General features: G+C 45.5%; 2 protein-coding genes across 4 annotated transcripts in view; one reads left to right on the top strand and one right to left on the bottom strand.

Moving 5' to 3' along the window:
• The window catches only part of LOC144819003 (lecithin retinol acyltransferase-like), a 1,051,137-nt gene extending 1,042,020 nt beyond the window's left edge, over positions 1 to 9,117 (bottom strand). For both annotated transcript variants that reach the window (XR_013607191.1, XR_013607193.1), the window contains exon 1: positions 9,054 to 9,117. The gene's annotated coding sequence lies outside the window, so the exon portion shown is untranslated. The remainder of the gene's footprint in view (positions 1 to 9,053) is intronic.
• The window catches only part of RBM46 (RNA binding motif protein 46), a 703,675-nt gene continuing 686,662 nt past the window's right edge, over positions 9,103 to 26,115 (top strand). Inside the window, exon 1 of one of the 2 annotated variants that reach the window (XM_078676964.1) lies at positions 9,103 to 9,258. The gene's annotated coding sequence lies outside the window, so the exon portion shown is untranslated. The remainder of the gene's footprint in view (positions 9,259 to 26,115) is intronic. The other variant, XM_078676965.1, reaches the window with a different exon arrangement.

Here is a 26,115-nt window from a genome sequence, read left to right on the forward strand (position 1 = left end):
AGATTCCGTCATGTAATCAGGCATAACTAACCTTAGGACCTGCTATACCTGCAAAAAGCCCTACATTGCAAAATATCAGGGCATCTTCTACCTTGTGAACCAGCTATTTTTCTACCTGTTGTTTCAGGCCAGTTTTCATACCTTTGGAAATAGGAGGACTCGTGGCTGGAAACACCCAACTTGACATCCAAGGAAAGAAAACAGCTGGTATCTGGCTTAAATATGAAAAGGGCCCAACTACCTTACTATACTTACCCAAGCCTAGTGTCAAAAGCCTTCCCCTGACACAAAAGCTGGGAGCCCTGCTCCTGTCACTTCAATAGGAGCTAACAAGGAAAGATGAGGCACTTCATAGCAGCTAGGCCACACTTCTTTGAGATGCAGTCTGCCCAGCTGAGAGACAGAGCAGGGTTGGACTAACCTATGGGGCAATTTAGCAATGCCAGCATCATGTGCTCTAGCCAAGGACATTGTTATATAAGTAGTTCAGCAGTCTAGCTGCCCGTACAGAAGTTAGATGCCAGGAACTTCCTCGGAGGAGACAGGAAGCACTGGTTTTCTGTCTCACTACATCGAGGGAAGCAGAGAGAAGAGGACTTGTGGAGAGTGGCTTCACATCAGTAGGGCTTGTATAAGAGCTGTGGAAATAATAAAGATGAGGTAATAGCCATATGCCAGATGCTATCTTTTAAGCAGAGTGTTATGCTTGCCAGTGCTGTGTAGGGAAACAAATCCAGACCAGGACACCTGTCGACGAGGGGTGGATCGAAGATTATGCCTGCAGATAAAGGAGGCAAGTAACACAAGAAAGTACCAGTGCTAAGGAAGCACAAATTACCTGCAGCTACCACCCAGCTTTAAAGAAAAGCAGGAATCGTGCATGTGCTAGGTGAGCAGCGGCCATTTAGAAGTCAGGCAAGTTGAGGGACAGCCCAGTGAAATTTATAGGGTGGCCATCTTGAAGTCAGGCACCCGAAGAAAAGCCCACTACAATCAAGGAGGCAACCAGATTGGAATTAAACAATCTAGAAATAACTCATCAAAGCCTACTGAGACAGCTATACTAAGGTAAGACTCCAAGCAAGGTTGAGTTCTGGAGGTAATATATATAGCAGGGAGGCATCAAAGTCGGAACAACTCTACATGGAAAGTGTGAAGCTGCCTGAAAGAATACAGCAGTCACTGTTGAGTGAGCTCTCCCAGAATCGAAAGAAAAGCAACACCAGTGGGATAAGTAACACAGCGAGGCTGTGTCAGAAATAAACACACCACTGAAACACAAAAAACAACTATCAATAAGATTTCTACCTAAGACAGCCAACAAATAATACATAACAAAGTTCACACATGACAAACACCATAGTGAGCAGTCCTGTGGCATCATCATACTAGCATATTCCAACATCATGACGGTGGGAAAGGGAACTCAAAAAGCTAACCCCCTGCATCCCTAGTGACACAGACCAGCACCCAGAGTTTGGGTCCCAAATTAAACCGGCGGCTGGAGTCAGTGAATGAATTTCTTGCAGCAGCTGGTAAGCGAGGAGACAAACAACGTCTGCAACAATTAATTCAGCTTGTGGGGCATGAAGGCCAAAGCCTAACGAAGACCTTTTCAACAAAGTATGCAGAGACATATAAAGAACTCAAAGAGACACTATGTGCCCATTTCAACACAAAGAAAGATGTGGATCAAGAGCAGCTAATCCTCCACTCAACATGCCAGGAACCAGGTAAATCATGAACAAATTTAATTTCAGGGTTACAAAGTCAGGTACAATACTGAAATGTCTCAATGCATTCAAAAATGAGAACACAATTCGACTCAGGGTAATTCAGGGCTGTTCAACACCAGACATGAAATGCAAGATCCTCCAAAATCAGCTCTCACTAAAGGAAATCATCAGGAAGGCTGAAGCGGGAAAGCAGGCCAAAGCAAGAGAACTGCACCTCAATGCAAGAAAGGAGGATAAGAGAAATTAGATGTTTCTCATGTTGTGAGCAAAGCTCAAGAGACAGTAAGAGATGGAAAGAGTGAGGGCAAAGACAGACCAGCGACAAGATATCACAGTAGACTATGAGATACAAAATTATCGGATACAATACACTCGGCAGAGGAGAAAGGCAAACAAAAGAACTGGACAATCATTGATTTTGACAGCCAAGCAGAAATAACTTCAAGGAGCCAATAATCAGACTTCCCAGACTATTCCGCAGAAACATCAAGCAGTGGGACAGATCACATAAATGGCACAGATGACATCATGCCTAACAAACAAGAAGAAGAAACAAACTACAGAAGATTGGGCTATTCACCGGAACTTTGGAAACCGGTATACAAACACACCCGAGACACCAACCCCTCATTGAACTTCTTAGACTTTTCCGAAGAAGCATCAAGCAGTGGGATAAATCACACATGTGGCACAGATGACAGCATGCCCAACAGGCGAGAAGAAGAGACAAACCACAGATGAATGAGAAATTCCCCCAGACTCTGGAAACCGGTATACAAACACACTCAACACACTTATGTCAATAAGGAGAAAACTGAGAGCCGACAGTTAACTTCACAAGAGGAGGTGAGACAAAACGCACTGGGGCCAAACAAAAGAAGAAAAAAAACACTCAGCTATCAAATGATGCTCCCCGTGCTAGAGAGCACATAAGAAACTTCAAAGATTAACCCAAAGAAACATCCTAAAGATGTCTCAGACTCAAGGAGCAGTTCATCACAGTCATCAGCTCAAGAGATTCACCAGTCAGACCTCACCCAAAAGAACTTCCTCAAAGGAAATCTTCAGAGCAACACATCACATGCCGATGACTCAGAACAATCTCTTACCCCACAACACAACCTGTTATTTCAGCTATATTCACATCAAGACATACACATTATACCTTCACCTGTGACGGGGCAGGCTGGCTGGCTCAAGGAACGTGCAGAATAAGAAAAAACATATGAGAAATGACCCAGAAATGTTGGGTAAATGTTGGCTCATCACTTCATAAGAAAGGCCAGCACGTGTTGGCAGAGACATGTCATTCTCAAGGAAAGGGGATGAAAAAGGAACATGCAGATGCATGGATGGTCAAAGACTTCAACATTTCCACAGGCGACTGGGAGTGAGTGAGGCAAAAAAGCCAAGTAAACCGGTCCAAGAGCCGACCCCTGCTCTCGTCAAGCGGGGGTGAGGAAAAAAACTCACCCCACCAACAAGCACAGTTCGCAACAGAAACCACTCTCAACATCCACAGAGCGAACAAACCAATTGAGCAGCCCTAAGAATGCTCACCTCACCAACGAATACACCCTGCAACAGATATCACTCTAAACATCTGCAGATCCACTTTCAACATTCGCAGAGCGAAGAAACCAACTAGAGTGCCCAAAGGATGCGCTGAAGAGATTGACTGAATTTTTGTGTAAGGGGGGGGATGTCATCTCCTTTAGGAAAGGACATTGTTATCTAAGAAGATCGGCGATCTAGCTGGTCCGGGGAAGTGAGATTCCAGGAATTTCCAGGGAGGAGACAGGAAGCAATGGTTTTCCCTCTCTCTACATCGGGGAAAGTAGAGAGAAGAGGGCATGTGGAGAGTAGCTTCACATCAGTATAAGAGCTGAGGATTAATAAAGATGAGTTAATAGTCATATGCTAGGTGCTGTATTTTATGCAGAGTGTTATGTTTGCCAGTGATGTGAAGAGAAACCTATACCCCATCCTTCAAAGACCACCCAGTTTGCACATCTAAATTTTAAAAAAAGTCTAGAGTTGCTTGAATTACAAATGTGTGCTGCCTCTTTTCACTATCGAGCTCATAAATGAGGGTCACTTTTATTTTCGTGCCCAGGTTGCTTTTTGGCTCTAGTCTGACCTTGAGGCAGAGAGCCACTCTCCTGTCTCTTTTAATAAAAGCCGGAAAGACGCAAAGAGCGGCTTCTGCAAACATTGTGCCCATGAGAAGTAGACCACCCCCAGCTAGAAGACATGGAGCCTTACGTATCCTAATCCAGGGACGAAAATAAAACACATCAATCTTCAGTGAGTACTGCTACAGTGCCTCTTGTTTGGGAGTATCGAAATCGATAAATTAGCTAATGGCAAAGCCCCAGAAGGAATTCCACTGACGTGACACCCCACAACCCAGCAGGATTGTTACAAGAGGATAGGACCTGCACCGCCAGACTCAAAGGTGAAATAAGATTTTGGTGAAGCGGACAAACAAACTAGAAGAGATGCAGTTTCTTTTGACGACAGATAATAGGCTGGAGTCCAGGAGGGGAAAGGGGAAGGGGAGGCTATATGAGTAATTAAATGAGTGCAGAGTTTATTTGTTTAAAAACTACTCAGGTGCCGTTCTGGGAAGCACTTCAAATGCCCAGGTACTCAGTACCTGTACTTCTTTAATTTGAAAGGGAGAGTCCCTGCGTGTCTAAATACAGCTAAAGTACTTTTAATGAGGGAGTATCTCAGTTCTCAGCATCCAATAGATACTCGCTGGGACAGTGAGTAACAGCACTTCTAGATTTCCATTTCAAGTACTGGACTGGGGGAGTATGTTCAACTCATTCAATTAAGGACTGGAACAGAGTAGGATTAAGGAGGTAATGAAAGGCATAGGTTACATGAAGACAGTGACAGAGGTAAACTGACGGAGGAAAGGGGACTAATGAAATTGAGGAAATGAAGAGGCACTGGAGAAAACCCCTAGCACTAATAAAACTGTATCTCGCCCCTGTTCGTTAGAAAACAATTTAAATACACCACAAAATTGCTATTTAGTTTTACTAGAAGGAGATGCAAACTTTTGATTCGGTAGAGACAATTCAAACAGAATCGAGTTCCACTTCCCTTCTTGCCCTGCCCGCTACTAAATGTCCTAGCTAACTAGACTTTATAAAGCATAAACGTAATACACCTTCCATACATGCCAATAGTCCCTATTTAAGAGGAAGACGCCCGCTTTTGAACCCAAAAAGGACTTTATTTCAGCTGTCTCCCACCTGAAATTGCTACTGATTCAATAGAAATCAATAGGGAAAATAAATGTCCCTATTTCTTTGTACAAATCTTCCTATTTCCTATCCTAAAATGTTGGCAGGTGTAACTAGAGCTTGTGGCGCCGCGGGCTATCCCTCAGATTGCCGCCCCTGGGGGTGAGGGGTGCTGGGGAAAAAGGACGGCGAGCACTTGAAAGAGGTCAGAGAGACACGTAGTATTTCCGCTAATAGTTACCTCGATCATGCAGCCCAAGCGCCGTGTTTGCCGCGGGAAGATTTGTTGCGGCCAATACACTGCCATGGCTGTAGGTGGCCGAAAAACCGAAATGTCCGGGCTGGCGCACCCTTCACCTTGCTGGAAATATAAGTAAATGAGAGTGTGAGAGCGCACTAATGATGTCACGGATTGTTATTAAAACTGCTTCATAAATTTATGCATCAGCTGCCTGCCCTTCTGTGATACACTGAAGTTCTCTGCGGTCACACACAGAGAGACAACAAGAGTGTCATGCTGTCTGGGCTCAGGTCACACACTGTGTAGTTCAGGGACGAGCCACGCATGTGTGACATTTTCATAATTTCAGTGGAATTATGAGTGACTTTTCAACGGCTATGAGTGACACTTTCTCATGAGCAAAATCAAGCAATGAAGACGAGGGAAACATATCATATATGTACTATAGCACATAAACAGGTAAGAGCTGTCATTCATAACGACAATGAGAGAGAGAGAGAGAGAGAGAAAGAATCAAGGAGAGCAGCACTCGAGAGACAGTAAGTTCACGGACTTGCAGGTCTGTGGACTGATGCTGGGCGATAAAGTAAAATGTGTACTGTTTTAAATCGTTTCTTGAGGAAGAATTACCTTTCAAATTATATTGCTAAACGACTCTAATGCAGGTTACAATTGTCAGTGTTACAGTGCTTCAGGATTATGAATGCAAAAGCAGAAGAGCAAATAAAATATAATACAGATCTTCCTTTAAACTAATTTAAGAAACGGTCACTGTACATGGGACCTATATTCAGCAAAAACACCAACCTTTCCCTCGCAAAGCTCGATGTTAGACCATCTCACTATCCACGTCACAATATCAATGTAAGAAAAAATGATTTTACCATCATCCACGTATGCATGTCAAATGCCTGCGCAAGAGTCCCCTGGATATCTTCAGAAGCAGCAGATTGGATACGGGCTCCTATAACTTCTTAAACCAATTCTGGCCTTGCACGCTCTATAATTGCAGTTAGACTCAGGTCTACAGCAGGCTGAAAGGCAGGCTCAGGCCTGAGCCACCATGGCAATAATCAAGTTGGCCCCTGTAGTGTACTGCTCAGCCAGGATGTATGACGTGAGAGAATGTGGAATGTTAGAATGTGGGTTGGATGTCATCAGTTGCTGAATGGGCTGAGCAGGACGCAGACCGCTCCTGGTGGGGCTCTCTTTATCTTGAATACAACTAAAATAAATACATCATTTAAATTACAAAAAATAAATAAATAAATAAATAAATACACCACATTCAGTTTCAGGCAATATATTTTGCCGTGTGCCATTCATGCACACCTTGCACGTCACGTTTCAGTGCTTACCTACCAAACACAACCTTAAAGTTGTGTTTTCTCACAGTACCCATTTCACACTCCCTTTACATGGGATTTATTACAGTTTATATGTCACCTTACATCGTTTTATGTTTATGATTATAACTGTTTTGTGGATTCACTTTTTCAAGAATCCACCTAGGTGCACTTCACACACCTTCCTACATCTTTTCTTTCCATTTTCTCCTGCATTCCCTTTTCATTTTCTTACCACCTCCACACTGGTCTGGCCAACCAGTGTGCTCTGGTGGTTATTACCATATCTATTATTCTTTATCCATGTGTTTGTGTCACCATTGTTGCACAAATCTCATCTTTCTTCTTACTTTTCTTTACTTCACTACTTCATTCACCATGCAACACTTGCATCTCTTTCACATCTGTTTTCTCTCTATAAGGGGGAAGAAGGGTTGGTTTATTTCTTAATTCATTTTCATTCATTCACTTTCATGTTTTGAAACTCTTCACCTTTAAAATGTAATCATCATTCCATCCCTTCAAGATGTTTAATTCTGAAATTTTACTTGTAATTTATTGTACCAAGTTCTCCCTTCTCATTGTAAAGAAGGGAGAAGATGTAGTGTACTGCTCAGCCAGGATGTATGACGTGAGAGAATGTGGAATGTTAGAATGTGGGTTGGATGTCATCAGTTGCTGAATGGGCTGAGCAGGACGCAGACCGCTCCTGGTGGGGCTCTCTTCATCTTGAATACAACTAAAATAAATACATCATTTAAATTACAAAGAATGGACTTATTGTTGTTCATTACAGCCCCCAGACCCACCTCCAGTGAAAGCCGTCTAGGCCACTGTCTCTGGTCTACAGCAGGCTGAAAGGCAGGCTCAGGCCTGAGTCACCGCGGGCCTCGGCAATTCAAGTTGGCCCCCAGATTTGCCTCCAGTGAAAGCAGTGGCCGCTGTACTGTCCTGACTCCCGTGAGTCCCGGGCGTAGCCATCGTCTTCGTCTCCCTCGACTGCTGGGTGGGGGTAAAATAAACAGCAGCTGATAGCACACGGCGGCTAGGGCACTGGCTAAGGCCGATACGAGGTAAAGCAGGCAGCGCTGCGAGCATTACAGCTGGATGCCATGATTAATACTTAGCGCTCCGGCCGTGAATATTTGTAGCAGCGCTCTGGCCACAGTGATTTGTAGCGCTCCGGCCACGGTAATATGCTGCGCTCTCTCCGGCCATGATTATAGGCAGGCCTCCTTCCTCCAGCCATGATAAACTAACCAGCCGCCTTTTTTTAAGCTCTCTTAACAAACTCACCGCGCTCCAGTTGCAGGATGTGACGTCCGCCGCAATGACGCACGTCAGGCTGACCGCGAGAGCCGTGCCACGGGATTGGAATCATCATCATGATACACAGTGGAGTGGGGGAGGGCAACAACGGGCAAGGAGGAGGCGAGGTCCGTGGACACACACAAACGCGGGACTTACTTTTTGAAAATTGTATTGACAGCACCGCCTGCACTGCAGTCAGCAGTGCTTTCAATTAAATTGTCAAAACTAAGTCCCGTTTGGGTACTTCAGAATCTGACCGTTGAAATCTCTGATAGCACAAGTTTCTTTTTTTTTCGCTAGTTGTTTTGCTTGGAAGGAACAGGAAAAACTATCTGTATTCTTTTAGCTTGGCTGCTGTCTGATTAAAGTTAGAAACACAAAGCCTGATGCTGGAATGTATTTTTCTAATAAAATCAGTATGTTCGGTGCGCAAACTCTGCGTACAATTATTATAAAAACAGTCTTTCTTGATGTATTTGAAATGTTTTTATGTGCGTTTTCTGCAGGGACAAAAGTGTTGACATTAGTAATTTAGCAATTTTGAATAAAACAGTTATGTCGTTTTCACAATAAAGTATTAACTACTAGTTACGCATTCGAAATCGCAGGACTGACCGTGCATTTTCTGTTTCAAACTCAGAAAAATACAAATGAATACAAGTTTATGTTTCTAAGCTTGGGCGCTCTGCTTAAATCGCCCTTTGAGAGGCCGGATACCATCCTTTCTCCGGCATCTTCTGTGCCATCCTAGGAAACACGTGCATCCGCTCAGCAATATGCGGAGATTTGTAAATCCGGAAAATGAAATAAGAAAAGCACTGGTGGCACTGCATGCGTACACGCATGCCACTCGAGTCCGCAGCGCGGCTATACTGACTGGGCCGCGGGCGGCCGCGGTACTGGAGGCCCGTTGCGGCCGCGGCGCCCTTTATAATTTATTTGGGAATGAACGCGGCCGCCTTTATAATTTTTTGGGGAACACAGTGTTCATTCCCAAATAAATTATAAAGGCCGCCGCGGCCGCAAAGGGCCTCCAGTGCCCCGGCCGCCTCAAAAATAGTGCCGCCTGGGGCGGACCGCCCCCCCCCCCCTAGCTACGCCACTGCCTCGGCCCCTCCCCCTGACCCGCGTGCCCCTTCATTCCCGTATTTTCCCCTACCTCACCGGTGCTTGTCACTTCTCTCTAGCTTCCCGTAGGTGCGTTGTGGTGATCTGTTTCCGGCTTATACCGTGTCCGTTTCAGGAGAAGCAGAGCGCGAGCGTGAGCACGAGCGACAACGTGCTCCAGATTCGGGCCCGTCTCTGCCTCCACCGACGACGGTTGGCAAATAAAGAAGGGAGAGAGCACGTTTGGAAGAGCATCGGTGAGCCGGGGGGTTAATTTGGTTGGGCCTTAACGGGCTCAGGCGGCGCAGGTTTGATCAAGGCCAGGCATTGATGTGTGTACTGCCCGTATTGCCTTTGGTGAACTACTTTTACCTGAGAAGTCATAGCTGCCAAGGTTTCAGATTGCTATGTGTGACATTTTGATATTTTCAGTGTAATTATGAGTGACATTTCAATGACAATGAGTGACACTTTCTTGCGTGCAAAATCAAGCAATGAAGACAAAAGAAACATTTAAATATCAGAAAGTACACCCATTTGAGCAACGAGAAACTCTTGTTAAACTAGTCCTACCAATGTAAATCTTTTACCCAGGCAGTATTAATTCGAGTCAAAATAGCAAAATACTGCCCCTATATGCGAGGCCCCATACAGGAAGGTTTTTAAATTGCTATTACCCCTGTGATTGGGATTACTGCTTGATATACTATTTTACCAAATTCATATTGTGCATATTTTTGTGGTTTCTATGCAAAGTATTTAGCTTTGTGTTCATTGAAGTACCATTCCTTTTTTTTAAGTAAAAGCACAGACTGGACTTTACAATTTATTGTCCATCTGATCGATGCCGTGATAGTCTTACAAACGGCTGGAGAACGGGTAATACCATCTAATTCGCCATTTTCGCTGTCTGTGCTAAGTCCGTGTAATATGTTTGCACTGTTACTGATTATTGCGAGGACTGAAAATGTGCGAATTGAAAGAAAACTGCATAAGGCTTTACGAAACAGAACAATATTGCTGCCCTGTTATACTTTATCAGCGGCCAGCCCAACCTCTTTTTCTAAGAGGAACGCTCACTAAATAATTGTTAAACTCCTTCAAATTATGTGTGCAACAGTAAACACAGTATGAGAAAAACATAAACGCAGATGGTTTCTTGAGAAAGGATTGGCTGATACTTGCTTGGGCGCCGAATCCATCCCAAAGAGACTTCACAGCGCTCCACATAATGGAACCATTTCTTATTAGGCACATGAAAACTGTAAAATTCAAGCCGCAGCGAGCATACAATATTTTCTAAGCTTTCACTCTTTCAATAGATTGTTAACAGTCCTGAAAGCCAATGTCTGCTGCTGTAGTGGCTGTATTTTACAGCAATCTAACTCGGTACCTGACCTGAAGCTGAGAATAATAACCCAGCAGTGCGGGCAAATGCGACATTTTGTAAAAAACGGGCCAGCCATCGATGGCATGAGAGAGGCTGTCTCGTGAGCAGGCAGCCTGTACTCTCAGATTCCCCCGCCGCTTTAGTTCCTGTTTCTCCCAGACGTGACTGCACTCAACCGCCGCACATCCGGATTTAATCCCGGCCCCCTGGTGACACCGTCCGTGATTGGCTGCAGTATCGGTCTGAGAGGGCAACGACGGAAGCAGGCGCACCTCTCTCGGAGCAGCATAGAGAGCCTCGGCACAGTGACAGGCGCCGCTGATGGCTCGCCTGGCAGCAGGTGGCAAAATGCGTGACAATGCATTTCAGTGCGGTGATGCGGATCACCGCACTGAAATGCGTGAGCGTCACACCTGTTGCGTGACGCTTGGCAGGACTGAGAAGTTTCTCCAATATGCGCTAAGTGTCGTCTGTACCGCCCTTGTGGCCTTCTTGTATAGTAACATCGGCTGGCAGAGTACGTCTCCTCTGACCCCCTCTCACTTAAGCATCCTGGATCTCCGTCCAAATATATATTACGTACTAATTCACACAATTGTATTACCTTACGCTCAACAATCATATCTTTGTAGTTTGCCTACTTCCGGTTGGATACAACAGATCTCAACACGTTTGCCCTGTCTTGCTGTTATCCTTTCCTCGTCCAGCGGATATACATTGGAAAATACAACCCCCCTCTTCTAAATATACTTTTTTTAGCGTTCCTTTGTGTTGACATGCATGATTGGAGTGTTATTTCCAAAGTAAAATGTATTTTCGCGGAATACACTACAGGTGGGCATGCAAGCAGATATGTCCATAATAACCGAAGGACAAGATGTGGCATTTCTATCATGCAGCAAACTCAGAAACCTTTTAAAATATAATAAAAAAAACACAAGAGATGTTTTTTATAACTCGCATTCTGAATTGAGTTACATCCCAGTGCACTCAAATTGGTCGCTAAAGGAAAATAAAGTTCTGTGAATTAAGATTTGCGTTCATTGCATCATTTAGTCTGGAGATGATCTGGGATTTGAGCTCAAGTTTCCTAGTTACACACGTGCAGTGCAGCATCTAGGTGGATATATATATGTTTTAGTTTCCCATCAAACATATATTATTATTTGTGTAAAACATCGCAGTTGGTGGGCGTTATGTTTTTTTTATGGCTATTGTGTGAGCTATGGGTTGCATTCCTAACCATAACCTGTTAATTTCAGTGTTTATTTATTTCAATTTGTAACAGTGACTGCAACTGTGTTTTAGGTACATTTCTGCTTTTTTTTATATTACGTTATTATAACCTAATACCCATAACTTTATCCTTTGTTTTATTTCAGTTCATTATTTAACTTTTTTTGGATTAAATATGAAATGGAAGTTTTCTTACCATTGTATTTTGTGCAATAAATGTACTCATGTATGTTTTATATATAATTGTATGTATATGTATTACATAGTTGCAGTAGGTACAATTATTTCAGTTGGATGTTATGCTTAACCAAGTGCACCTGTATGGGACATAAGCTCACCTTTGCAGACTCTGGCATTCAGGGCCGGCCTGGCTACCGAGCGTTACAGGCAGCATCACCAAAGTTCCATGTTAATATTTGCAGGAGAAAATGCTGATGATCACAGGCCAGTTCTGTTATTGGTGCTGAAACAACCAGACCTGCACAGTGGTAGACAGATAGCTGATGAATGTGGGTAGAAAGAGGGCTAAGTACTCCTATACCCCTGGTTATTCAGTTGGAGTACAGCAGCAGTGGTGGCCCTTGGACACCAGTAGTAAATCATTTTGTTGACACAGACTGCTGCTCAATAACCACTGACAGACCTTGGATGCCAAGACAAATCTCACAAGTACTTAGGGCCTATCTATAATTATGCCACTTTAAAATGCCATTGTGCTGTAATAATATGTGACAAAAGGGCTTTTTGTCTGAGGTACGAGGCAAGGGGGTAGTAAGTGAACTCATATTTGTGAGGGGACAAAGAAAAGATGATTAGTACTTCCTTGCCCAGGACTCACTGGTACATTCAATTGCAATGTGAAGGTTTGCTGTCGCCGGTGGTTAAGTCATGTTATGTACCAAGTAACTAATGAGAGAGTTTGCCAGACTACCTAGGAAGAAAGAGGACATTTGGATATGTGGGCTTAAAAGAGATGTGGTGGGAGGACTGATAAGTCAGAGAAAGGGGCTTCATTGCTGTAAAGTGTTTCTCACATGAATTAACTCTCTCCTTTTAAAGGGAGACTGGATCTAGATGGGCCAGCTTTGGACTTGGCAATCTCTGCAGGGCCACCCCCAAACCTTTTGCCTTCACCCCTCCTAATTTTCCAGAATTCGTTTTTGTTGGCCTTAGGACTCTGCAGTTTACCACTGCTCGTCAGTGCTAACACTCTTGCACTCACTCCCTAAACATGGTCAAATTGTGTTACACCTGGTTGGCATATTTAATTTACCTCTAAGTCCCTTGTAACATGGTATACCATATACCCATGGGCTATAAATTAAATGCAACTAGTTGGTCTGTGTAGGAAGCTGGCACTCTATGCACGATACCAAAATGAGGTGTGGTGTGCAGAGTCCAGTGGATCCCCAGAGGCTTTACAGAGGCTAAAGTAGATAATACTATTGCTCTCTTTTATGGTAGTGTGGGCGAGCAGTTAGGCTTATCCGAGGGCAGTGTTAAGCATTTGCTGTACCCACAGTGAGAGTAAACGAGACACACACTCAATGAATAAATCCCAGACCAATTTATAAAAATAATACTTGGTTATATATATTATGAAGAACCACAGAACTTCGTCATAGGTAAATACGTTTTTCGATAGAAATACTTTTTAGTTTAAAAATGGGTTCTAAGTGCAATTTTCAGACTTTACAATGTTAACCTAAGGGAGGAAAACAACATTCAGCATACCTAGGGATAACATCGACTTACAAGACCAGACTTCGGAAGTTAAGGTCAGTATTGGGTAAGGTTCTTTTCAGCACCAACAGTGCACCACCAGCAGCACAGGGGTGGTAGGGTGCAAATTCGAGGTCGGGTGTCCATTACAAATCAATGGGGAGTGGGGGCAATGGGACAGAGGCTGCTTACATTTAAGTAGCAGCAGCTTGGGGGAGGTCTGTCTCCAGGGGTTGAAGCAGACACTGGACTGGGCCCAGGTCAGCACCAACACACTAGCAGTGGCACAGGGGCGGCCCAATGCAGGGTTCCCGAGGCAGTGGGGAACAGCCAAATCGAACAAGGGCACCTGGCGCCGGCCAGGGGGCTGATTGAAGGAAACCAACAGCAGGGCAGGTAAGTTGCGATGCGCAGGGAAATAGGGACACCGCTGGTCCTCTTCACCAAGGCCCAGGGGGGACGGGTGCATGGGTGTCTCTTGGTGTCAGAAATAGCTTACCGGAGCAGGTCGCAGTTCGGGGGATCTCAGTGCAAATGCTGCAGGTGAAGTTGAGGCGTACAGGAGAGGTCAGCTCACGGTGCACTCAGGCTCTGGGCAACCTTGCTGTAACTGGGGGGCCACTTGGACTCGGGCCTGAGCCGTCGGGTGCAGAGGTGGAACCGGGGCAGGCTTCGTGGTTCTTCAGGCCACAAAGTCCTTACTTTAAAGATGGTTGCTTGTTAAACAGGTCTGTTGTTCTTGGAAGTCTTGATCTTTATTGAAGGCAGTCAGTCCTCCCATGGTTTTGAATGTTGCTGGACTGCAGGACAGGTCGTCTTTTGGAGCAGGAATGTCGAAGGCTGCAGACAAGCGGGTCGGGCTGGAGCCAAGTCAGTTGGTGTCTGCAGTCTTCTCTGCTGATGCGATTCTGTAGTGTCCGGCTCTTCTTTGGTCATCAGGAACTGAAGTTCAAGGTCTGGGGATGCCACCTAAATTCTAAATTTAGGGGCGTTACAAGGGAGGGACAAGTAGTGGTAAAACTAACAAATGTATCTGATAGGAGAAATATTCATGTTATTCACTGAAGTTAGCTACTGACCGAGCTTGGAGATTAAGTTTTAATTTTGACAGAAATATTTATTTCATGTTTATGTACATACAGGCCTCTGAGGAAGGGATGATTGTATCCCGAAATGCATAGGGCAACATTATTATGTAATGGAATACACAGACGCAAGGTTGATTTAGACAACAATTTATGTTTTGCTAAATTTGTTTACTGCAATGTATTCATTGTTGGTACACATATGAAAAGTTGAATAATGATATAACAAAAAATAAGTGTGTTTTTCTAAGAATACTTAATTCAGTTCATGCAAATAAGTGTTATATGACCTTAAGTTTAATGTGTAAGTTAAATATATTATTCTGTGCGCACCAGGATTCAGGTACACGTTTACTTGAAATATATTACATTAACACAGGGATGTGTGCCACGTCGACTCTTCAGTTTTGTCTGCACGAAGACACACAGGCTGCAGTGGCAGTGTGCATTTGCTTGGTGAGTGTCCCCTTAGGGTGGCATAGTTTGTGCTGCAGGCCTTAGGGGCCCTCTTTAACCACAAGGTCCTTGCTTGGTACCAGGGATACCTTTATGAAGGACTTAAATGTGAGCTAAAGAGATGCCAATTGTGGAAACAAAAGGTACAGTTTAGGGGAGGAGATCTAGCACAAGGGATCTGGTTGGCAGGGATCCTGTACACTTCCAGTCGAAACTACATTATTTTCCAGGCAAAAATTGGGGGCTAACCATGTCCAAAAGAGGCACTTCCCTACATGACACCCCGCCCCCAAGTGAAAGAGAATGAGACTAACCTTCCACTAGAAAGTCCTCATCATCTAAATGGATTATCCTGGAAAGGCCATCGTCATTGGCATGGGTAGTCCCAGGTCTAGGTTCCACTTCAAAGTCCATTCTCTGTAGGGACATGGACCACCTTAGCAGTTTGGGATTTTCACCTTCCCTTTGCATTAGCCATAGGAGAGGCCTGTGGTGGGTTTGAGCTCGGAAATGAGAGCCAAATAGGTATGGCATCAACTTCTTCAGGGGGCAAACCACAGCAAATGCTTCCCTCTCAAGGGCACTCGAATGCTTTTACCCGGGGTGTAGTCCTCTACTAAAGAAAGCCACTGGCTGATCTTGACCTCGGTCATTCGTTAGAGATAGGACCGCTGCTATTTCATGTTCATAGGCATCAATCTGCACAATCAATTGCTTGGCTAATCTGAAGCTTTCAGAACATGCCCTGAGCACATTGCTGCCTTCAGAGCTTCAAAAGCCTTTTGACAGCTCACTGTGTCCAGTCCACCTTTTTGGGCACTCTTTTTGAGGTCAGTTCTGTGAAAGGTGCTACAATGGTGCATTAATCTCTCACAAACCTCCTTTAATACCCAGCCAAGCCATGGAAGACCCTGACTTGAGTTTAGGTAGCTGGAGCCACCCAATTCAATTCAAAAATAAGTTTATTATGACCAAATGGTCTTTAAACTGCACATACTAACATTTCAAAGATAAAAATACAAATATTAAAATATTTTAAAACAGCCTAAAACCAAAATTCATTGTTTCACATAAAACGTATTTTTAGAATATCATACTGGACTCCAACCAATCTGCCTAAAAATTCAATATAGAGAAACATACATATTATAATTCCAATCATTCAATTTAACTCTGATTGTCCCTCCATGGGCCCTTCTTACCATTTCCTTATTTCATAAGAAGTTTTTTGGCTTCTTGGACAAACTTCGCCAAAGCAATTGCAATATCCAAGAACTGCATATCCGTAAAAAGCCCAATTGCTTGAATCCTTGATCTTATTCCATATTTAAAAAAGATGGGCCTTAAAATCAAACGTCGCACAGAAAACAATTTTTGGCAATCCATTAAAATATGAACACAAGTACATTTCAAACCAATCCTGCATGTGCATTTACCAGTATTATCCATTAATATATTTTTTATTTTCATTTTCATGAAGCTTTATTCGGTTCAAATAGATGACCATAAAAGCACAAGCAAATTACAACATGTTAAAAAGGTGATAACACTATTAATACATAATTCATAATATCATATCATGTAAGATGAAGTTATTTACACTCAAAAGAAGACATATATAATCAATTGATCAGAAATTTAAAAAATCATGCTTTTCCTAGCATTGATGCACTGATTTAGGAACGTCACAGTGTAAAAACAGATGTCAGCTGATTCCAAGTTAAAAATTAAATTCATAGCATCTCTGCAACTGTGCGTACTCCGTATTTAACAAATATAGGTTTCAGAAAAGCAAAACAAAAGTGCGTATACAGTTTGCAAAACAATAGAAGGTGTACAGTGCTCTGGGTGGATGCATTATCACACCTACAAGGCCCGGTCGTATGATTCTTGATATTAGGGTGGGCTACCAAACAATGGGCCATTCCGAATCGGAGGCTAGTTAATACAAATTTGTGAGAGTTCCTAGTTACCATGGTTAAATACAAAGGGAAACCTTCCACTGTAATATATCTGTTATAAAAAAATGACAGTAGACAGAGATCCGGCAGCAATTGCCCGCTTTCTTCCCATAAATGTTAAGAAAGTAATTTTCATTTCGGATTTAGAGATCATAGATGCTGCTCCGGGGTCATCTAAGAGATTGAGATTAAAAATGGCTGAAAAACAGGCAACAACATATTTTAACCAAGGGATATTTAGGTATTTATCCAGGCGTAGACATTCCTCAACAATAGATCTATTAAATAGCTTGTCATCCTCTAGCCAAATTGACCGCCAAGTCATCAGAGGCCTAAGGTGTTATAGATCAGCTAAGTGATTGGCTGCTAGCTCTCGATGAATTAACTCAGTCGAGGCTGACATGGGCAAACAAAGGAGCCTTTTTAAAAATAGGTTTTCCTCCTGCTGTAGTTCTAAGACATTGCTGTGGCCCCATACTCCCGCCCCATAAAATGCTATGGTGGCACATCTAGCCTGGTAAATTTTAAACATATCCCTTGATCGACGATCCCCTATCTTAGCAGCAAATCTATAAATACCATGGGCGTTTTTTTGCCATTTTATTCCGGATATTAATAAATTCATTTTTCCATTTCCTATCATTAGAAAAAGTAATACCTAGGTAACAACATTTTTCCACCTGTTGCACCTTCTCCCTGTCTATAAAAAAGGTATTTAAAACTCTAGCTTTTGCTTTAGCTCCACAGGTCATGGTGTAAGTCTTCCCTTTATTAATTACCAATTTTCTATCTTTAATAAAGGAAGAAAAACTGTCCATTAATCGCTGCAGTCCCACCGGGGTCCTAGACAGTAAAACAGCGTCATCGGCGTATAATAACACCAGCACTGGTACACCATTGATCTGGGGGGCATCAGCGTTAACTTTTTTTTAAATGACATCAATTTCATTAATGAATAAAATAAATAAGAGGGGAGCCAGAACACAGCCCTGTTTAATTCCTCTTCTGACACAACATTTTTGAGTACATTCTCCTCTAGTGCCAGAGCGCACACTGGTTTTCAACTTCTCATATAACCTGGCCAGGAAAAAGATTATACACTCGGATGCGCCTAGCTTCAACAGCGTTGACCACAGTAGTGTATGATCTACCATATCAAAAGCGCTGCTCAAGTCTGCAAAGCAGAGGTAGATTGAGCCCGGTTTGGCTTCGGTGTACTTCCCGATCAATAGATCAAGATTAACACATTGATCGAGCGTACCACAACCTTTTCTAAAACCGTACTGGCTATCAGCTAATATACCATTCTGCTCGGCCCAATCCTCCAGTCTTACAAGCATAACTCTACTCATCACCTTGACTGATGAGTCAAGGACAGAGATTGGGCGATAATTTTTAGCGTCAGACCTCGTACCCTTTTTATAAATTGGTACTATAATCGATTCGCCCCAGGTTGCAGGGGGCTCAGAACACACAGCTGCATTAAAAACAGTTGTGAGAAGGGGACCCCATACTTCTGGTGCTGCCTTATAAACGTCTATAGGAACCCCGTCAGGGCCCTGGGCTTTCCCTCCTTTACTGTTACGTATTCCGCATTCAACCTCCTGGACTGAAATATCAAGCGGCAAGACCGCCCACTGATTTAGACTAGTCTCTAAGGGTTTATCGGAATCAAAAATATAAGAGAAATGGGTAATCCACCCTTCACTCGATACATTAGATGTTAACTCTGGTGTTTCATCTTCTTTTAGGAAGGGGGAATTAACAGTGGCCCAAAATAAGGTACAGTTTGAAAGTTCTGCTGCTTGGTTAAGAGAATCCCAAGCCAATTGCTGTAATTCGCATTTCCTCAGTTTGAGCACACACTTATACTCCATTCTCAGGTTAATTATTACATTTTTGTCCCTTGGCTTCTCTACTAGTGCCTGCTTGAGTTTAGTTAATGCAGCAGTACATGGATGGTTAAACCATCCCGATCCATTCCTACATCGTCTGTTGTTACGTCCGGTAAATTTGGCATCAATCGCTTTGTTGATTACGTTAAAAAGTAATAAAACTCTTTCAGGGTCAAATCTATTTTCTAAAATAAAAACAATGTTCGGCAGACTCTCCTTAATTATAGAACTAGATAGTTCATTAGCCTTTTCTCCTGCCCATCTTAGCCTAACCCCATTTATCCTATGTGGTTCCACATTTGTAATTATATTACCTACAACAATCGAGCTACTAACCCAAAGGCTGGTTTTCAAAATAATCCGATTGTGGTCGCTTGATGTGGTGACTTCAATTCGTGGGGTGGCACAGTAAGGGATTATATTCGATGACACAATCACATGGTCGATGACAGAAGTGGAATGCCAATTTTTAAAAGTAGGGATTACCAGTCCATTATCGTCTTTACAGCACTCCACTATTTCCAAATCATAACAACCCATGAGCTTATGCAATGCTTCACCATACCCATTGTGTCCAAAATGCAAAATATCACACCCTGCATTATTGGTAACCCCACAAACCTTCTGTGCCGACATTTCACACAATGCAATAATAAAATCCCCCACCCAAATAAAATCAAATACAACATTAGCTTCCTGGCACAAATTATCAATAGTTGCGGCCAAATCTATTACTAATTTAGCCCTAGTACCATCGAAAATATTGTTGTAATAATTGATTAGCAAGATATTACGCTCATTACCCTCTATTAACCATAGGATCTGTACAAGATCATTTACAGGTATATACCTGTTAACCAAAATAGGACGTGAAATAGTTACAAGTGTGAGTAGACCCCCTTTGGGTCTACCTGGTCCCCCACCCATCGCTAACAGATTGTAAGAAACAAATCCATCGTAGTTAGCTTCACTCGTACTCCACGTTTCCTGAAAACATAGGATATCATGGGCATTGATAAATTCTGTCCAGCCGGGGTCTTTCTCCTTAGATGTCAGCCCCGCCACATTCCAACAGATAATTGTTGTGCAATTTTCCCTTGCACTATCACTGTCATACACCATACTGCTATTTTCCCCCCCACTCTCAGTCTGAGTTATTTTGCTTAAGTCCCCACATACAGATAAGGCACTTTCACCCGACTCCCGATTCATGTCTGTACTAGTTATGGACTCTGAACCCACACTAATTATAGGTTTTTGAGCCACACTATTCCCCTCATGAACAACCACAAGAGAACTAGTAGGCCCCTGTTGTTGAAATTTCCCTGTCTTCTCGGGTCAATCATTAGCATCCATAGAATTTAGAATCTGATATCGATTTTGCATCATGAGATCAGGCTGTGGCCTTTGCACAAATGGCCATGGTTTAACTCTTCTGCCATCGTGGGGGGGATATCAGGGGGGCTGTAGAAAAACCCAAGTGAGCGGGCACACACACTACCATCAGTTATCGCTAAGGATGCTGCTCTCAGGAGAACCGTGGCCGCATGTTGTGGATATTTAAAATTAATTATAACACAGTCACCCCTAAAACATTTCCTAGAGTTCCCAATCCATTGCACACTTCTGGTCGTCAAAACTTGGGGGCTCATTAGGATGGCGGACGGAAGTGCGTCCGCAGCCCTGGAGTAAGCGGAAAATGCCTTTTCCGTGTCCGCCTGCCGCGGACACTCCGTCCGCCATATCAGGATAGGAAAGAGTGTCAAAATTCCGTCCGCGACGGAAGAGCACGCACCGCCGCCCAACTACATCCGACCACGCGGCGGACGTAACCAATCCAGAGCCTCCGCCGTACGGATTGACGTCTACGACCGTCCCCCAAATCAAGATGGCGGAAAATACACATAAAACCGCTGCAGAAAAACAACCTGTCTGAACACGGCGGATTCCCCACAGCGAAGATACCATACATAGCAGAGATACCCACCGCAAGGTGCTCGCCACCATGGACCCAGCGCTACACGCATTCCCGATGCTCTTCGCGATCCACCACATCCAAGTCTTGGCCCACTATCGACGATGACGCAGGTAAGGCACAAACCAATCGCTGTCTGGAGGGGAATACCTGCAAGGGTCGTGACGTTGGGAGGGGGAGTGTCATGTTACCGAAACCACTGATCACAAGCAAATACAAATACACAATTGTAGTACGCAAGCAGGAATGACTACGACAAACCACGACACATGATTGACTACCTTTATTACACATAATAGGGGTATAATCACAATGTATGCGTGAGCATGGGCAAAGTGGGCACCAGAGCATGAACATCAGAGGCAGCACATCAAAGGGCAGAATGCAGTATCAGAGCATCAACAGGGCAATGTGCCCAACAGAGCAGGTACATCAGAGGCAGTAAACGAGAGGGCAGAATGCAGTATCAGAGCATCAACAGGGCAATTTGGACAACAGAGCAGGTACATCAGATTCAGCACGTGAGAGGGGCTAAGTGCATCAACAGTCCATTGCACTGGACAGGTCCATCAGAGGCAGCACGTGAGAGGGCAGAATGCAGTATCAGAGCATCAACAGGGCATTGTGCCCAACAGAGCAGGTACATCAGAGACAGCACGTGAGAGGGGCTAAGTGCATCAACAGTCCATTGCACTGGACAGGTCCATCAGAGGCAGCACGTGAGAGGGGCTAAGTGCATCAACAGTCCATTGCACTGGACAGGTCCATTAGAGTCAGCACATCAGAGGGCAGAATGCAGTATCAGAACAGCAACAGGGCATTGTGAACAACAGAGCAGGTCCATCAGAGGCAGCACGTGAGAGGGCTGAATGCAGTATCAGAGCATCAACAGGGCATTGTGGACAACAGAGCAGGTACATCATTGGCAGTAAACGAGAGGGCAGAATGCAGTATCAGAACAGCAACAGGGCATTGTGCCCAACAGAGCAGGTACATCATTGGCAGTAAACGAGAGGGCAGAATGCAGTATCAGAACAGCAACAGGGCATTGTGCCCAACAGAGCAGGTACATCAGAGGCAGTAAACCAGAGGGCAGAATGCAGTATCAGAGCATCAACAGGGCAATGTGGACAACAGAGCAGGTACATCAGAGTCAGCACGTGAGAGGGGCTAAGTGCATCAACAGTCCATTGCACTGGACAGGTCCATCAGAGGCAGCACGTGAGAGGGGCTAAGTGCATCAACAGTCCATTGCACTGGACAGGTCCATCAGAGTCAGCACATCAGAGGGCAGAATGCAGTATCAGAACAGCAACAGGGCATTGTGAACAACAGAGCAGGTACATCAGAGTCAGCACATCAGAGGGCAGAATGCAGTATCAGAGCATCAACAGGGCAATGTGCCCAACAGAGCAGGTACATCATTGGCAGTAAACGCGAGGGCAGAATGCAGTATCAGAACAACAACAGGGCATTGTGCCCAACAGAGCAGGTACATCAGAGGCAGTAAACGAGAGGGCAGAATGCAGTATCAGAGCATCAACAGGGCAATGTGCCCAACAGAGCAGGTACATCATTGGCAGTAAACGAGAGGGCAGAATGCAGTATCAGAACAGCAACAGGGCATTGTGCCCAACAGAGCAGGTACATCATTGGCAGTAAACGAGAGGGCAGAATGCAGTATCAGAACAGCAACAGGGCATTGTGCCCAACAGAGCAGGTACATCAGAGGCAGTAAACGAGAGGGCAGAATGCAGTATCAGAGCATCAACAGGGCAATGTGCCCAACAGAGCAGGTACATCATTGGCAGTAAACGAGAGGGCAGAATGCAGTATCAGAACAGCAACAGGGCATTGTGCCCAACAGAGCAGGTACATCAGAGGCAGTAAACGAGAGGGCAGAATGCAGTATCAGAGCATCAACAGGGCAATGTGCCCAACAGAGCAGGTACATCATTGGCAGTAAACGAGAGGGCAGAATGCAGTATCAGAACAGCAACAGGGCATTGTGCCCAACAGAGCAGGTACATCAGAGGCAGTAAACGAGAGGGCAGAATGCAGTATCAGAGCATCAACAGGGCAATGTGCCCAACAGAGCAGGTACATCATTGGCAGTAAACGAGAGGGCAGAATGCAGTATCAGAACAGCAACAGGGCATTGTGCCCAACAGAGCAGGTACATCAGAGGCAGTAAACTAGAGGGCAGAATACAGTATCAGAGCATCAACAGGGCAATGTGCCCAACAGAGAAGGTACATCATTGGCAGTAAACGAGAGGGCAGAATGCTTTATCAGAGCATCAACAGGGCATTGTGCCCAACAGAGCAGGTACATCAGAGGCAGTAAACGAGAGGGCAGAATGCAGTAGCAGAGCATCAACAGGGCAATGTGGACAACAGAGCAGGTACATCAGAGTCAGCACATGAGAGGGGCTAAGTGCATCAACAGTCCATTGCACTGGACAGGTCCATCAGAGGCAGCACGTGAGAGGGGCTAAGTGCATCAACAGTCCATTGCACTGGACAGGTCCATCAGAGGCAGCACTTGAGAGGGGCTAAGTGCATCAACAGTCCATTGCACTGGACAGGTCCATCAGAGGCAGCACAAGTACGTGTTCCAAGCAACCCGTCCCAAGGACCACAACAGTGCAAGGCTGTTCTCAATGGACAATGTACACACCATGTGCAATAACATGTGAGTGAAGTGAACAGCACCTCACATCACAGAATCAGGTGGACTGCGTGAACTACCTGCCTCGGACACACTGCCAGCACCAGAAACAGGAGTGTGAGACACAGCCACAGCCCGAGTGACTGACACATGGGCCACAGACCCAGACACACTGCCAGCACCAGAAACAGGAATGTGAGACACAGCCACAGCCCGAGTGACAGACACATGGGCCACAGACCCAGACACACTGCCAGCACCAGAAACAGGAGTGTGAGACAAGGCCACAGCCCGAGTGACAGACACATGGGCCACAGACCCAGACACACTGCCAGCACCAGAAACAGGAGTGTGAGACACAGCCACAGCCCGAGTGACTGACACATGGGCCACAGACCCAGACACACTGCCAGCACCAGAAACAGGAGTGTGAGACACAGCCACAGCTCGAGTGACTGACACATGAGCCATAGACCCAGATACACTGCCAGCACCTGAAACAGGAATGTGAGACACAGCCACAGATGTAGTGACTGACACGTGAGCCACAGACCCAGACACACTGCCAGCACCAGAAACAGGAGTGTGAGACACAGCCACAGATCTACTGACTGACACATGAGCCATAGACCCAGATACACTGCCAGCACCTGAAACAGGAGCGGGCACAACTGAGACTGTGCTACTACATGATGCATGACAGCAAACAACAGACACAGTGCCACTATCTGATACATGAGAGTCTACTGCACCAGCGCCACTGGGACCACAGAAATGATGAGCCACAGGGCTGTATGGGCCAGGAGGCAGGGTGGCCCTGGGAGCTGGGGATAGCTGTACTTGAGCGACATCGGGGTGGGCAGGTGTCAATGGTGTGTGTCTGCGTTTCTTAGGGATATGTGAGTGCACCCTGGACAGGACAGGACTGGCAAGTGGTGGGGACTCTAAAGAATTATCACCCACCATAGGTGGAGCATCTGCTGCCGGGGGTCGGCTTTCTGGGGACGTGCTGGAGCCTGCTTGTCGTTTGCTGTGTGCCTGCCGCCTGGACTCAGAATCATGTGTAATGGGGGATGCAACAACAGGGGACTCCCTCCTCTGCTTCTGACGGGCCTGGATGGGAGTGGTGGTATGGGGGGACTCCGCCGCGGAGACATCTGTTTTCCGTTCCTTCGACAACATCAGCCTCAGTGCAGCCAGGGGTGATGTATGCCTGTCCTTGATTGCGCCAGTGTCCATGGGAGAAGCCTTGTCCCTAGGATGTGCCTTATCCGTAGGAGGAGTGTTGGCTCTAGACTTTCCCTGTGCCCTGGACGGTGCCCTGTTCCTGCCAGCAGACTTGTCGTCTGTGGTGTACCTGTCTCCAGAAGACACCTTCTCCCTGTGTGTGTCCCTGCCCTTGGGAGACGGCCCTTGCTCTGTTGTGTGCCTGCCCTTGGGACTCTCCCTGCTCTTTGGAGGTGCCATTGTCTTTTGACTGTCCTTGTCCCTGCCCTTGGGAGATGGCCCTTGCTCTGTTGTGTGCCTGCCCTTGGGACTCTCCCTGCTCTTTGGAGGTGCCATTGTCTTTTGACTGTCCTTGTCCCTGCCCTTGGGAGATGGCCCTTGCTCTGTTGTGTGCCTGCCCTTGGGAGTGTCCCTGCTCTTTTGAGGTGCCTTTGTCTTTTGACTGTCCTTGTCCCTGTCCTTGGGAGTGGCCCCTTCCTTAGTATCGTCCTTGTCCTTGGGAGTGTCCCTGCTCTTTTGAGGTGCCTTTGTCTTTTGACTGTACTTGTCCCTGTCCTTGGGAGTGTCCCTGCTCCTTTGAGGTGCCTTTGTCCTCTGACTGTCCTTGTCCAAGGGAGTGTCCATGGACTTGGGAGTATCCCTTGCCTTGGGAGTACCTTTTGTGTGGAATGCCTGTGTAGCATGTGAAGGCATGTCCCCCAACACCACTTGTGGTTCCTGTGTGTGTACTCCAGTGTATCTGACGTTGTCTTTGTGTACAGATTTTGCTGACCTAGGGGATGGTGTCTGTGCCCTCCGTGCCCTGATGTGCTGTCTGACGCTGCTTCTAGTGCAATAACCTGTATTAGAGTCCTGGTCAGAATATTCACTCCCCCCCGAGACATCCAGTGGTGTAGATGGGGAAACAGAAGTAGCACCCTGTCCATGCGACTGTACAATGGCAGACGACACACTGCTTGCCAATGACTGAACTGTCCTGTGTAGACCAGCAAGATCGCCATGCATCCCTTCCATGAATGCCACCACCTGCCCCAACTTCCTATCATGGTCTTGGAATGCATTTGTCATATTGGTCTGCCCCACACACAGCTGTCGCAGCAGATCAACAGCCTCAGCACAAAGTGCATTTTGGGTCACCGTGGCAGGGGCAGCGGTGCCTGCACCGAACACCACTCTGCTCCCCCTACTCCTGCGTGCACGAACAGTACATGGTGCAGTTGGCGGCAGTGTGGGCCCTGTGTGCTGTGTCCCGACCGAAGGTGTTGATTGCCAACTCCCAGTCTGTGACAACAGTGCTGGCTCACCAACACTCTCGGTAGATGAGGACGATGGTGTCTCCACATGCGAGTCCTCAGGGACGGTCCTGTCCCCCTCTCCGGCGCTGCCCTCCTCTGTGTCAGTCTGCGTGTGCGCGAAGTCTGATCCGGATGCATTGCCTCCACTCATCTCTGCCGTCTGTGGCTGAGTGCCCTCTGCCAAAGCTGAAATGCACAGAAA

The sequence above is a fragment of the Lissotriton helveticus genome, chromosome 2_1, assembly GCF_964261635.1.
Source record: "Lissotriton helveticus chromosome 2_1, aLisHel1.1, whole genome shotgun sequence".
In the NCBI taxonomy this organism is placed as follows: domain Eukaryota; kingdom Metazoa; phylum Chordata; class Amphibia; order Caudata; family Salamandridae; genus Lissotriton; species Lissotriton helveticus.